Source organism: Helianthus annuus, unplaced genomic scaffold, assembly GCF_002127325.2.
Source record: "Helianthus annuus cultivar XRQ/B unplaced genomic scaffold, HanXRQr2.0-SUNRISE HanXRQChr00c001, whole genome shotgun sequence".
NCBI lineage: Eukaryota > Viridiplantae > Streptophyta > Magnoliopsida > Asterales > Asteraceae > Helianthus > Helianthus annuus.
Window position 1 is genome coordinate 664859 of NW_023395517.1, and position 13888 is coordinate 678746.

The window sequence follows — 13888 nt, forward strand, 5'->3', positions numbered from 1 at the left end:
GTCGTGTCTTCATTCCAGAGCTTGTCATCGACCATGTTCTCCTAGCCTTTAGAATCTGCACATGCAAGAAATCTAAACGCGTAATGAGAACAACTGCTTGGAATAGTATCAACAAAAGACACACGAATGACCATGTCAAAATCAAACACCGTCCGACAGTTTGAAAGTTTAATAAATTTATCAATTTTAAATTCTAACTTTCAAAATCTGCAAATTTTTGACCGTTTATGAAGATTTAGTCAATTCGGTTTTCAGTCAGGTTTCAGGTAACGAAGACTTGAGCTCCAACATCGTACGATCGAAAATAAAGAAGAAAGAAAATCTTTTTGGCTTTTATAAAGTTTATATTAAAACACACCTAAAATCTTTTTGGTATTTTTGAAATTAAAAGACAACAATTTAAAATCCTTTGAGTGTTATCAAACGACATCACCGCTAATGTCGTGCTGATATGCACCAAACGACGAAACTGTTTAAAAGAAATAATAAAAGTTAAGCAGTAAATAAATAAATATATACAAACATTCTTTTTGCGAGTTTCGAGGGTAAGAGAATCATATCAGTGTACGGTCATGCCAAAACACTCTTGTTGTTCAGTTAGTTAACATTAAGATAAGCATCCTATAACAATTATCGGTATTGTTGTCCACTTAAGCTCAACTTATCAGATGTAATCATGGCGAGGGGATACGTTAAGGTATGATTTATACTTACCGACCGGTGTTCATCCACATCACGACACATTCCCGTATCAAGGTATGCACGAGAGTTCATCTTACCGGTGAGTATACTGATTATCATCTGTTTGACCGTATAAATTGTGAGATACTCACTTATTTTGAATTGAAAACAAGCCCTATGTGATATAATCACTTATTGATGAGGAACTTGATTTTCGTATGCATGAGGGCACAGGTGCAAGTCCGTGAACAGGTCAGTACTTCCGTACAGCAGAGAGACGAACTTGACACCCGGATAGATGTGATATTTTTTATCACTTATTTGTTTGGACATGTGATTGTTTATCACTTATTGAGGTCGAATGCAATATGTAATATGTACACGTATGTATAGTATCATGGAAGATCTAGACTTGCGTCCCCGTTATTTTTCGGTAAAAGATACAACCATGATACCCAGATGATAAGCAGCATAAAGACCGAATATCTCAGAACCTCGGCAATCTATCAAACGAAATTTCGGTACTAAGACCATATGCCAATGAATGGTTCCCACCTGGTCTTCAGTCGATTAAGATTTATATCACCCTGCACACTTTAAAATGATTGTGAGCCTACCGATACATCTTATATAGAGCTGCTTATCGTTTTTCATTTAAGGTTTAAAGAGGTTTGGATAGACCACTGATGTACTATCATTTTCTCTTTTGCTCGCCAGGAAACTCATTTTTGTTTTTCTATTGTTATTGTGTTTTTGAAATTTTTCGATGTTTTTGGATTTTCAGATTTTTGGATTTACTCCCCCTAAAATCAATAAACTAAGACAAATTTAAAACACAAAGGTATTTACAAAAATGATTTTCCGATGTTGGTTTTACTCTTGCTTGACCTTAATGCCGTTTACCAATAATAAAAAGTCAAATCTTGATTTGTCAAAAGCTTTGGTAAATAAGTCGGCACGTTGGTCATCGGTGTGGACCTTAACAACATCGATTAGCCTTTTCTCAAAGCAATCACGTATGAAGTGATATTTGATTTCGATGTGTTTGGTCTTTGAATGCTGCACAGGATTTCTAGTGATATCTAAAGCAGCAGAATTATCAACGTAAATAGGAGTAGTTAGGAATTCAAAACCGTAGTCCCGCATTTGTTGTTGGATCCAAAGAACTTGGGAGCAACAACTTGAGGCAGCAATGTATTCAGCTTCGCATGTTGATGTAGCTACACACGTCTGCTTCTTGCACTGCCATGTGACTAGGCGATTTCCTAAGAACTGACATCCAGCCGTTGTGGATTTACCGTCGATTTTGCATCCGCCAAAATCAGAATCACTAAAAGCTACCAATTCAAAGTTATTATCCCTAGGGTACCACAGACCGGTGTCAGGGTACGCCTTCAAATAACGAAAAATCCTTTTAACAGCAGCAAGATGTGAGGCCTTCGGGTTAACTTGATATCTAGCAAGCAGGCACGTTGGGTACATTATGTCTGGCCTTGATGCTGTGAGGTACATAAGAGATCCAATCATAGCGCGGTAGTTTGAAGGGCTAACAGCTTCTCCCTTCAAGTCAGGAGTAATTCCGTGATTGGTTGGCAATGGGGTACCAATGGGCGTTGCATCAGACATCTGGAACCGGCTCAAGATGTCACCAACATATTTAGTCTGATGGATGAATATCCCAGACTCTGTTTGTTGAACTTGTAGGCCCAAGAAGAAAGTCATTTCCCCCATAGCACTCATCTCGAATTTATCCTGCATGATGCGCTCGAATTCCCTACACAAGACATCATTAGTAGAACCAAAAATAATATCATCAACGTATACCTGTACCAGAAGAAGATCTCCATCTTGTTCTTTGATGAAGAGAGTACAGTCGATAAGACCTCTACGAAAACCGTTCTCCAGCAGATAATGAGATAAGGTTGCATACCAAGCTCGCGGCGCTTGATGAAGACCATAGAGAGCTTTGTTGAGCAACCAAACCCGATCGGGATGGATAGGATCTTCAAAACCTAGAGGCTGTTCGACGTACACCTCTTCTTCAACCACACCATGTAAGAATGCACTTTTCACGTCCATCTGATAAACCTTGAATCCTTTGAAGGACGCATAGGCTAGAAAGATTCGAATTGCTTCGAGACGTGCCACTGGTGCATAGACTTCGTTGTAGTCGATCCCTTCAATCTGACGAAAACCCTGAACGACTAAACGTGCTTTGTTTCGGATAACAACTCCGCGGTCATCCTTTTTGCATTTGAAAACCCAACGGGTACCAATCTTCTTGTATCCAGCAGGTTTCTCTACGAGTTTCCAGACACCCAGCTTCTGGAATTGTTGCAGTTCTTCCTGCATGGCTTCAACCCAAGCATTATCCTTCAAGGCTTCTTTCCATGTTCTTGGTTCTTCCTGTGAGACATAACACGCGAAGGACCAATCGTTTTGTTGCCCGGATTCTCTAATAGCTGCATACAAGCCTGCATTGTTGTTGTTTCGCAACATGTTTCTTGTTTGAACGCCACTTTGCACATTTCCAATGATGTTTTGTTGAGGATGGGTATTATGAATCCTTGTTGCTGGATTATCTGGAACTGGAATATTTATACCCAGGTTGTTGAGGTTAAGATCAACAACCAATTCAAGGCCCGGAATTGACGAAGAGGATGATGCAGTAGCCTCAGCTGTTCTATGTGTATCCACTGGAGGAGTACCCTCTGAAGTACCATGAACTGCTGTTGTAGGAGCTTCCTGATCTGCATCTAGAAATTCATCATCCTCTGAAGATTCGTTCAATTCGTTTGCATCATGAAAATCCTCATTGTTGAGAGTATTGTTGTTCACCGAAGAAGATGGTTCTTGATTAACAAGAATTGGACGAACCACCGGTGAAACTGTTGCATTGTCACTCTCGAAAAACATCCTAGCCGCAGCATTTTCTTCAACGGCTTCAACATTGATCGAATTGAAGAAGTCATCATACTCAAACATCCAAGGTTGACCCGGATTTTTGACTGGCAAGGTGTGCCTTTGTACTCTGACCTCAGACCATTCCTCGACCCTTTTAGTCTCTAGATTCCAGACTCGTAAGTTAGGGGTGGCATACCCAAGAAAGTATCCATCAATTGCTCTTGCCCCAAACTTTCCATTAGGATCGATGATTGTGCATGGAGCTCCAAACGGTTCTAGATAAGACAAATCTGGTTTCCGTTTTTGAAGAAGCTCAAAGCAGGTCTTGTTGTGCCTTTTTACTGTAAGGACTCGGTTCAATGTATAACATGCAGAGGCCACAGCTTCAGTCCAGAATGGAATGGGTAGCTGCGACTCTACCAACATTGTCCTAGCAGTCTCGATCAATGTGCGGTTCTTACGTTCAGCGACACCATTCTGTTGAGGAGTATAAGCTGCACTAAACTCATGAAGAATACCCTTTGAAGTGCAGAACTCCGCCATGGAATGATTTTTAAATTCAGTACCATTGTCGCTACGTATCCGCCTAACCTTCAACTTATACAAATTCTCAATCTGAATGATCAAGTTTTTGATGATGCCAAAGGTTTCACTCTTGTGTGCCATGAACGCAACCCAAGAAAATCTTGAATAATCATCAGTAACCACGAGGCAGTATTGATCACCCCGAATACTCTTGTGCTTGACAGGACCGAACAAATCCATGTGCAAGCGTTCAAGAGGAACTGCCACCGTGTTGATCTTCTTTGTAGGGTGCTTCTTCTTTGTTTGCTTTCCTTTCTGGCACGAAACACAGACGTCTTGAAGATGGAAATTTTTGAGGGGAACACCATTCACCAATTCATTTGATACCAAATGATTCATTTTGCGTAAGTGAATGTGACCCATTCGTCTGTGCCAAGAGATAGTGTCTTTTTCTGTGGCTTTGGAAACGAAACAAGTTGCTTGTGCAGACGTAGTAATAGCCTGGCTCATGTCAAGGACGTACAAATCATTTATCCTTGGAGCCGACAAGAGAATCCATTCTTTTGGAATTTTGAAGCCGGGTTTCAGCACATAACATCCATTAGCATCAAAGTGTACTGAAAATTTCTTGTCACAGATTTGAGAAACACTAAGAAGATTGTGATCAAGTTGTTGCACAAAATTGATCTTGTCAAAGCTGACAATCCCGTTAGATATCATTCCTTCACCTGTAATGTATCCACCTTTATCTCCAGCAAAAGCAACATAACCTCCTCTAATAGATTTAACGTCGTAGAGAAGCTTCATGTCGCCTGTCATGTGCCTGGATGCCCCACTATCAACAATCCAATGACTACTGATAGTTCCTCCTGAAGCACCCTGCACATGAACTCAAATGAATTAGTTGGAGATGGGGACCCAAGCCATTGTGGTCTTGGGTCTTCCATTTTCATCAATGACAATAACTTCTTGTCTTTGATGGTTGGTGAATTGTGATGGTCCCCCTGATTCAGTAACCGATTTAGGTTTCCATGTCTGTTTTGTTTTACCAGTGTCTTTCTTTAAAATTTTAACTTCTTGATTGTTTGAAGTTTTGGAATTTTCTGGTTTTACAACAACAGATTGTTTTTGAACCACATCAGTTTTAATTGCTTTTTCAATCTTCTTGACCTGTTGGCGTTTCTGTTTCTTTTCCCTTTCTTTTACAAGTCTGGGATCTTGTTTTGTGGAAACAGATGGCTTACGGTCAGTCTTGCCACGGGGATCATCAACCTTTTCCTTTTGCTTATGAAGATATGGACAATTACGAATAATATGTCCAATGGTTCCACATTCAAAACATGATCTTCGTTCTACAAACCCCGAAGTATCATGTGATCGCTTAGCCGATGATGTTGAACTTTGTGAACCCGAGGTACTAGGCTTTGAACTGCTTGGTTCATTTCTTTTCTCGACAATAGTTTTCTTGACAAAATCTAAGTTAGATTGATTTTCAAACTTTTCAATTTTGTCTGTTCCCGTCGATTTCACAAAGTTAACATTTTTCTTCTTCTTTTGATTCGGCTTCTTTTGGACTGGAGCCGGTGATTTTCCTTTCGGCTTGGTGTGATTTTGCTGTTTTGGCACTGTTGGTAATTTCTTGTTGCCAAATTGTTTACGAATTTCAGCCTTTGGAATAGGAGGACACTGTGTAACTGTAACTTTAGGTCCTGCCTTTCCCAAGAACTTACTCGTCGAATTCTCAAAGACTTTACAGATTAAGGATTGATTAACATTCTTAATGGGAAAATCTTTGTCTGAGTAAATTTTATCATCACCAACTAGAGTGTACAGCAAATTCACACTCTCCGGCTCTTCAGCAGATGAGGACTCAGTTGCAACAGTCTGAGCGGTTTGTACAGGGGGATCACATAGAATGTGATTCTCAAGAGGTATGTCCTCATTTTTGGCTACCGCATCAGACTTTGCTGGGACAGTATCATCAGATTCATCATCAGACGAATCAGCATCCTCAATCACAACTGGAGGATCTTGATTCTGTTCAGCACTTACAAATGTATCTGCTGACACATCTGAATCTGAGGATACTTCCTTTTGGTATCCGAGCCCTGCAGCAAACTCCTTAACATCTAGAGGCACAGAAGGTTCAAAGAAAACCCTGTCCTCTTCATCAGGCATGGCATCATAATTATGTCTCACTGGTGGTGGACACTTCTTGTACCCTATGCATGTGACATCCCTCTTTTCCTTCTGAACATCAATGATGTGATCTAACACATAGCTAGAGCTCAAATAACTGTCTAGCTTGAGTTGGATTGCATCACTTTCGGTTTTCACACAAGCCATCTCTTTTTGCATAATCTCAAGGCGAGATATATACAAATTAATATCAGTTTGTTTTCTTGAAACCATTTTAGTCGGTTCAGTTTTATCTTTCTTTAATGTTTCAATTACTGACTTAAATTCTTTTTCATGGTTTTCATAAAACATGTTGGCTTCTGTGCATTTAGAGAGGTCCACAGTCAATTTCTGATTGTGGAGAAAGGTCACATCATATTTTTCTTGCAAAGCGTCATGCTTACTTTGCAAGTCACTCAAATTCTCATTCACAGTAGTATGTTTGTCTTGCAAGTCAAACAAACTAGCTTGTAAAGCATCATGTTTGCATTGCAACTCAGACATACTTTTCTCCATTTCAGCACATCTAGCATGTAACCTAGCACATTCATCACAATTAACAGCAGTGGGTTCATCGACACATACCTGACTTGATGAACCGTCGACATTAGCCATAAAGGCTGAATGGAGAGAAGACGAAGTATAAGCAGCTTGATCCACCAGAATAGATCTTCTTTGAGTTTCTGCTGCAGCTTCCTCCAAGAGTTCATCAATATCTGCATCGATTGCTGCATTCGATGTCTCACCCACATGATCATCACCAGAATTGGATGATTCTTCATCAACACTTCTACTGTACCCAGAAGAGTCTTCATCTTCAGACGATTCACCACCACTGGCAGAAGATTCTCCACCACTGGTGTGAACTAGCTCCTTCACAATCTGAGCAAAACATGCTGTTCCATCGGGAGCATCACCACCCAACTGGATTGACCAGTCACAACCTTCATCTACCTGAACCGCAAGTGCTCGGTTGGTTTGGTTGTTGACGGGTACCATGGTACGATCATTGTTTCTGTTCTGCCGATTGCCTTGGTTTCTGAAGGGGTTTTGATTCCCGTGCTGGGCTGGCTTTGTACATTCCCGCTTAAAGTGACCCCGTTCACCACAGTTGAAGCACTTTACAGCTTGCTTATCGAACCCATACTTGGTGTCTCGCTTACTTTCCAAGCTAGTTCTGCCAGTACTTTCCATCCAATCCTTTGCTCTTCTCACAGCACTAGCAAAGGCCCACTTGATGTCCATCAAGTCCATCTCTTCTTTATCAATCTGCCTGTAATCTTCTTGTGTCAGATTAATGTTGCTAATCTGACCTTCTATCAACCCACAGTACGCGCTCACTACAGTGTTAAGCAGCTCCATGTGTTCCTTAGCTACTTCTACACTGATTTTAGAGAAGCTTGACGTGTCGAGCTGTACTGTACTTGACTTTGATTGTTGACCAGCAGATGATGTTCCTCCATAACATGCACGTTGTTGTTGTTGAGCATGAGGAGGTGGAGGTGGTTGGATTGGATTTCCATACATGTCTGTGGTGGGAGGTGGCTTAACAGGAACTTGGATTGGGTTGCCAAAACAATCTGTGCTTGTGACAAACGCTGTTTGAAGTGGAGCATGTGAACCGGTTCTTGCAGACGAAGAATTGGAAGTTCCACAGTACATTTCTGGATTCTGTGGCAATGGAACTCTCTTCGCCTTCAATGTTTCCTCCTGATCCTTGTTTTCCAAAAGTTGAACGAATTCGTTGATATTAGTGGTTCTCAACACTCCGTTGTACTTCAGGATTTCCAAGAAACTACTCCATTGAGGAGGCAAAGCATCAGCAAACTTCTTCACAACTTCAGCTTGAGTTGTCACTACACTATAATTATCCAATTCCGTAAGCAGATGATAAAATCGGCTTGTCATATCTCCCAAGGACTCCTTATCCATACAAGTGAAACCTTCGAATTCTTTCTTGAGAAGATCATGACGCATTTGACGTGTTGCTGCATTTCCCACTCCTCTGTTTTTCAATCCGTCCCACAACTTCTTTGTTGTGTTGAAGCTGACGAACTGATGGTAGATATCCTTGCTCAACGCCTGAGTGAGAATGGCATATGCCTTCTTTTCCAGATCATAAGTTTTCTTTTTATCTTCTGGAAGATCAGCAAACGTAGTAGAATCTGAAGCAGCAACCTCTATGGCTTGATCGAAATCTGTGGTGAAACGTATCCACAGTTCGGTATTTTGACCAAGAACATATGTTTTAAATCTCTCAACCCATCCTGGATATTCATTCAAATGCATCAACTTTGGAGGTCGATTCAAACTTCCTGTTTCACTTTCGCTTAGTAGAATACTTTGAATGCTCGGAGTTTGATTCGATACCAAAGCCCATTGATTTCCCTGAGAAGAAGTTGATACCGGCGACTCAGCCCATAAAGGAGATGACCTTGTATTCGTGTATTTTCCATCGTCTGGAGCCGGTGTACCCCACCATGAGGGAGTGACATTTGATCTTGTATATTCACCATTATCTGGAGCAGGATTCCACCAACTCGGATTCATGATTGATAAGCAAAATAAATGCTAAGTAAGTAATCCGAAAGATATCACGGCCGAAGGATCCTGTTCCGAACGATCTGAAATCATAGAAACTTGTTAACAATAACCTGACTACAATCGAAGGATCAACTCTTGTTCGAAGGATCAACAGTACTCGAAAGATTACTGTTGAATCTCGAACAATAACAATGATTTAGAAAGATTCAAGAACTCGAAGGATTCCCCTTTTGAAGGATCCTTATCTTTCGAATATCCTTATCTTTCGTATAGCTGACTTTCGAAAGATTCCTTTATCGAAAGATATGTTTCAGACTTCGAAGGATGGGTCGAAGGATGATGATCTTTCGAGCCTTCCTTGATCGAAAGATGGTCTTTCGATGTCGAAGGATATCTTTCGAAGTCGAAGGATATCTTTCGAATGTGCACTGACACACTGACACATATGTGACGGGTTGGTGAAAAGGTGATGGGTTGGTAAGTCAACTTTCATCAAAAGGGTATGGCAGGCTGACAACTTTTCTACCAACCAAGATTTTGAAAGATAATTTACCCAAAAAGGAAAACCCTATCCTCAAACCAGTCACCGGAATATTGACCGGAATATGGCCGGAAATTACCAACACACTCAAAAACAAGTTTTTAAGTTACCCAACCCACTTACGAACACTCCCGGTAAGTTTAAAACACGTTTTCCAATTTAAAAGTGTAGAAAAACCAACAAAAACGGGTGTTAAACCAAGTGTTCAAACACACACCAAGAACTTGAAAAACCCGGTTTTAAACAAGGTAAAGAGCCAAGCTCTGATACCACTTGTAGGTCCCTTTTTGTCGGATGACGAACCTCAAACCTTGTTATACTAACCCACTAGCGAGTGCGGAATCCAAGCTAGCGAGCAAACCGGGATTAAGCAAGTATAAACACAACACACAAGGGTTCACCGATTAACACAACTTGTATTAATGCAAATGAAGGTTTCGGTTACAAGCACAATGTTTACAAACCTAACTTGTAAACTCTCAAAGTGTGTGTGTGAGTTTCGGACAGAATGCTCTCAAAGCTATCTCTCGGATGTGTGTGTTCTCTCTGTCTGTCCTACTGAACTCAACACAATGCATGGGTATTTATACCCAGCTCATGATGTGCAGTCCGAAGGATCCGATAGATGGTCCGAAGGATCATCTATCGAAGACAAGTCACTCGAAAGATCAGCAGGGACCTCGAAAGATCATCTTTCGAGGTCTAATCATTCGAAGCATATCTTTCGATGAGATCGAAGGATCCATATCATCCTTCGATCTCTTATCCTTCGAGACAGTACATCTTTCAACTTTTACCAACTGTTGTCCAAGTCAAACCGGAGGATGGTTGACTTGGTCAACTTACAACACAAGAACAGGACATCGTTTACATCGTGACCGAATACAGACAAAGTACAGACACAAGTGCACCAACACTGCGCTGTACCTTGGGGAAAACATGAAAAAGGATTTAAAGTACATAGTATATTCGGCACATTTTTGCCATCCCTATGACGCTAAACCCTAAAAATTAACTAGGTTTGTAATAAAGGACTTAACCTGAAACAAAAAGCACATGTATAAGGTCAGCGGGTGAAATCTTAAACGTTAAAAATACCTATGAAATCACCCATTATATAAGATATTCTATTCCCTCAAATTCGTTCCATCCACCACCCTTGGGGTCTGTTTTGGTATGGGGTAATGGAATGGACGAGGGAATGGAATAAATTATTATTATGTATTGTTTGGTATGCAAGAAAAACATCAGCGGTGAGTGGTGGTCGGTGGTAGTGATTGTGGGTGGTGGTGGTGGGCAGCGGCAGCGTCGATGGGTGGTGGTGGTGGCGACGACGAGCGGCGGTGCGGCAATGACGACAAGTGACGGTGCGGCGACGACGACGAGTGGCGGTGGCGGCGGTTGGTGGTGGCATCGACGATGGTTGGTGGTGACGTCGATGTTGGTGGTGGTTGGCGGCGATGGTGGTGGCTGTCAGAGTGGTGACGAAGGTGGTGGCGGGTTGCGGCAATGGCGTTGGTGATGGGTTGTGGCGAAGGTGGTGGGTTGTGGTGTTGTTGATAAATGGTTCAAGATGGATGAATTGAAGAAAAAACATGGAGGGTTGATGGAGTGATTTTGAGGGAATGGAATGTCTTTTGGAATGGGTGACTCCATTCCATTGACCAACCAAACATCTTTTTTTTCATTCCCTCGTAATCATCCATTCCATTCCGCCTCTCATTCTTGCATACCAAACAACATAATCTAGCCAGAGTGGGGTTAGTGCCCTCTGGTTGAGAGGGTGTGAGATCTCTCTCTCAACTGTTAAAGATTCTCACCGTTCAAAAAAAAAAAAAAAAAAAAACTTTCAGCATTAACACCTCTCTCATGTTATTTCTTAAAGGAGAAACAAGTACAACATACGGATAATGAACAAGTTGTCAACCAACTTGAGATAGCATCTCAAGAACTTCATGCAAGTCCTTCCTTTTTTATTTATATTTTCACTTCACCTTTTTTGAATTATGAGTAGATACTTATGAAAAGATAAACTTAGTGATAAGAAATAGTTAATAATGAATCCATGTGCATCCCAAATTCGAAATGTGTGGATGGCACTACGCCACACACCGAGAAAATCATCATATCACGTGCGCGAATGTAATAACATAAGACTACAAGGTATGGTGAGGGTTCATCCTTGGAGGATGATCCGCCACGAAGGCGACACGTCATAGTCCTCTCAAGGATGGATCATCCTCCAAAACTAGAGGGCATGAGAAACTAGAGGGCATGAGAGGATGGTTCTAGTCATAGTCCTCCACCACTTTTATGTTTTTTTATTTTTTTTATCTTCAACTTTTATTTAACATTTACCAAATAAAGTAACAAATATTTTCATTAATATTAAAAAACATTACATAAACTTAAAAAAAATTAAACTTAAAGAAATAAATTTAAAAAAAACATAAACTTAAAAAAATAAAGGTAAAAAAAAAGATAAACTTAAAAATATCCTAACATATTAAAATAAGCTAGTAAATAGATGATGAATACTACGCAGACGAAGACGATGAAGACATAGAAGAAATTGAAGAAATGAGTGAAGCCATGATAATTTTTAGCGAGAGATGAGGTGGTAGCGGGTAAAAAAATAGATGAGTTTTTATAAAAAGGGAAGAGGGTTATAAAATGTGAGAGAGATGTGAGATTGTAGTGGGTGAAAAGTTGTGAAAAAATGAGTAAAAGAGGTGAAATTTTATAAAAATTGAATTGAAATGGGGGAGGATTTAAAAAATAGCCGTTGAAAATTATTAATTTTCTTTGTTTTTAACGGTCAAATTCGGATTGGGGCCCACAATTTTGGAACGTCGCAAACGGCGAGATTCGGACGGGGAAGCCGGGACGTGGGGGGGGGCATGGTGTTCACCCCGTCGCCGGTCCAAGACGATGTGGGGACGGACCCCATACCGTGTAGCCTAAAAAAGTGGAGATGACATGTAGGTCCCTAAATCGGAGGATCGTTTTTCACTATGGAATCCTTGTTTATAACAAACAAAGTTAAGTGTGCGGAATCCACTTAACTTAGCCAACCAAACATAGAACAAGATAAACACGCGGTTAACCAAAGAAACACAATCGTTTGATTAATCTTGATGAGAAATGCCAACTGATACAAACACAGTTCTTACAAGCAACAAGAGTAAACTAGCATCTCTAACCTTTGCAATGAACATTCTGTGCCTTTATATAGCAGGTGGGCTTATCTGCTTGACGAAACAGAAGATGGGTTGGCGAAACAGAACAAAGCCCATTAACAAGCCCAACAGTCAACGAATCAAGTCTGATTCGTTGACTACCTTGACGAATCACAAACGAAACAAACAAACCCGATTAGCCAAAGTAGTTTACTCAGGTATCACCTTAATGCCGTTGACCAAAAGTAGATAATCGAACCGTGATTTATCAAATGCTTTTGTAAACAGGTCGGCACGTTGGTGTTCGGTGGGGATATGAATCACATCGATTAATCTTTTGTCAAAACAATCACGTATGAAGTGATATTTAATTTCGATGTGTTTGGTCTTGGAATGCTGCACAGGATTTCTAGTGATCTGTAAGGCAGCATTGTTATCAACAAAAATAGGAGTAGTTAGGAATTCAAAACCGTAGTCGCGCATTTGTTGTTGTATCCACAAGACTTGGGAGCAACAACTGGAGGCAGCGATGTATTCTGCTTCACAGGTTGATGTAGCAACGCATGTCTGCTTCTTGCACTGCCACGTCACCAGGCGACTTCCTAAGAACTGACATCCTGCTGTTGTTGATTTGCCATCCATTTTGCAACCGCCGAAATCAGAATCACTGTATGCGGTCAAATCAAAGCTATCATCCCTAGGGTACCAAAGACCGGTGTCTGGACATCCCTTCAAATAGCGAAAAATCCTTTTTGCAGCTGACAAATGGGAGGCCTTCGGATTAGCTTGATATCTTGCGAGCAGGCATGTTGGATACATGATGTCAGGCCTCGAAGCAGTAAGATACATGAGAGATCCGATCATAGCACGATAATAGGAGGAGTTGACGCTTTCACCCTTCAAATCCGGAGTAATCCCGTGATTTTGCGGAAGTGGAGTACCAATGGGCGTTGCATCTGACATCTGGAACCGGCCCAAGATGTCACCAACATATTTAGTCTGATGGATGAATATCCCAGACTCGGTTTGCTGCACTTGTAGGCCCAAAAAGAAATTAATCTCCCCCATCGCACTCATCTCGAACTTTTCCTGCATAATTTGCTCGAATTCCCTGCACAAAGATTCATTAGTAGAACCAAATATGATATCATCAACATATACCTGCACCAGCAGAAGATCTCCATTTTGTTCCTTGACGAAGAGGGTGCAATCAATAAGGCCTCGCCGAAATCCATTCTCCAGAAGATAGTTGGATAGGGTTGCGTACCAAGCTCTAGGTGCTTAATGTAAACCATAAAGAGCTTTGTTGAGCAACCAAACCCGATCAGGATGGACT